Raw genomic sequence first — 2,234 nt, forward strand, 5'->3', positions numbered from 1 at the left:
CCGAAACGTCGTCCTCTTGTCGTTCAACAGGCAGTCAATGTCCATTAAAGTTCTGAATCTAACAATATGACTTACCTAATGTTTCCAGTATTTGAATTATTTAAAATAACATAACAAAAGTTTCGTGTGGTTTCAGCACAGCCAAAGCCTCAACTTAATAAAGTCCGTCTTCATCGAGACACGAGGGATTCAGGTGCACGAAGTAAGTGATTTCATGTACGTTATTTGTATGATGTTTTCTTTAAGCTCATCTTCTCCTTAAATTTTACGTTATTTTTATCGTTATTTTTAAGCTCATCGTCTCCTTAGATTTTACGTTATTTTTATCGTTAATTTTAAGCACTTCTTCTCCTTAAATTTTACGTTATTTTTATTATGTCATTTTTAAGCTCTTCTTCTCCTGAAATTTTACGTTATTTTTATTATGTCATTTTTAAGCTCTTCTTCTCCTTAAATTTTACGTTATTTTTATCATGTCATTTTTAAGCTCTTCTTCTCCTTAGATTTTACGTTATTAGATATACAAAACAAATAAACAAACTTTCGTTTTTATTGTATCGTTCCATCTTTTCTCTCTGCTTCTGTTAATAATTCACTAGCCAGTTTTAATACTTAAATCTTTCAGTTTGATATTTACATCTTTGTTATGACTTCTGTCAATAATTTAGTAGCCAGTTTTAATACTTAAATCTTTCATTTTGATATTCACATCTTTGTTATGACTTCTGTTAATAATTCAATAACCATGTTTATCTCATCGAAATGTCTTCGTTTTGTGTTTATCGTTGTGACATACAATGTCTGTCAATATTCTCTTCTCTGTATTATTAACTCTAAAAACGTACTTTCTAATTTCTCTCTTCCACGTTTTCGCACAGCGCGCGGTTTCGGAATGAGAGTACTGGGAGGAAAAGCTGCTGACGATGGAAGTTTGTATACTGTTGTAGCATGGGCACGAGCTGGAGGGCCAGCCGAGCAGAAAGGAATTCATCAGGGTTAGCATAGCACTAACTACCTCCATATTTTTAAAATACACTATCGACAGTTTCTTACTGTGATGGTAGTGTCGTAACCTTAGTAACATTGTTCGCACATTTGTTAGGTTCGTTGCTGTGTAACGAGTTGAAAAAAATACATTCGCACTTCGAAGGGACTTAAGATGGAAATTCTGTAACATTTGTTTTTTCTGGTTCTCTTACTATAAAGTATAGAAGCATGTTATACAAATGTTGCCTCAGTCAAAAATATAAAACAACGGGATGTTCTAGCATTACACAATCAAAACTATAGTATAGTTTTGATTGTGTAATGCCAGAACATCCCATTGTTTTATATTAGTAGAGTTTTGATTGTGTAATGCTAGAACATGTCATTGTTTTATATTTGTATAGTTTTGATTGTGTAATGATAGAACATCCTGTTCTTTTTATATTTGTATAGTTTTGATTGTGTAATGCCAGAACATCCCATTGTTTTATATTCCTTATTACTATAAGATAGCTTCTCACATAGGTGACAAGATCGTGGAATGGGGAGGAGTTTCATTGAGTAACAAGACGTTTGAGGAAGTGTCAGCAGTCATAGAGAGAACTGGTGATACAGTAGAGGTGGTGGTGGAACAGGATAATAAATGGTAGGATTTTCCCTGTCTCTTACTTTAACTATTGTAAACCATCAGTAATGTAGTCTTTACTATTCTATAACTGTTGTTAGAGTAGTAGTGGAACAGGGCAACAATTGGTAGGTTTTTGATACTGAGTATGTGTGGTTAGAGTAGTGGTGGAACACGGCAACAATAGGTATGTGTGGTTAGAGTAGTGGTGAAACAGGGCAACAATAGGTATGTGTGGTTAGAGTAGTGGTGGAACAGGGCAACAATAGGTATGTGTGGTTAGAGTAGTGGTGGAACAGGGCAACAATAGGTATGTGTGGTTAGAGTAGTGTGGGACAGGGCAACAATAGTTAGGTTTTTACTACTGTGTAGGTATTGTGAAGTGTTGGTGGAACAGGGCAACAATAGGTATGTGTGGTTAGAGTAGTGTGGAACAGGGCAATAATAGTTAGGTTTTTACAACTGTGTAGGTATTGTGAAGTGTCGGTGAAACAGGGCAACAATAGGTACGTTTTTACTATTATTAAATTGCCGTCTTCTTTCAGTAACTCCCCATCGTAGATATATATATTACTAGAAATAACGTAGAGTTTAATGATTATTTTATATATATATATATATT

General features: G+C 34.4%; 1 long non-coding RNA gene across 1 annotated transcript; it reads left to right on the top strand.

Annotated features, from left to right (window-relative positions):
- Window positions 1-136: 136 nt before the first annotated feature.
- On the top strand, window positions 137-1,628 carry LOC111084342. Its single transcript, XR_002609507.1, has 3 exons — window positions 137-202; window positions 879-995; window positions 1,513-1,628. It is a non-coding gene; the product is annotated as an uncharacterized LOC111084342 (long non-coding RNA).
- The last annotated feature ends 606 nt before the right edge of the window (window positions 1,629-2,234 follow it).

Source organism: Limulus polyphemus, unplaced genomic scaffold (assembly GCF_000517525.1).
Source record: "Limulus polyphemus unplaced genomic scaffold, Limulus_polyphemus-2.1.2 Scaffold17564, whole genome shotgun sequence".
Classification (NCBI taxonomy): Eukaryota; Metazoa; Arthropoda; class Merostomata; order Xiphosura; family Limulidae; genus Limulus; species Limulus polyphemus.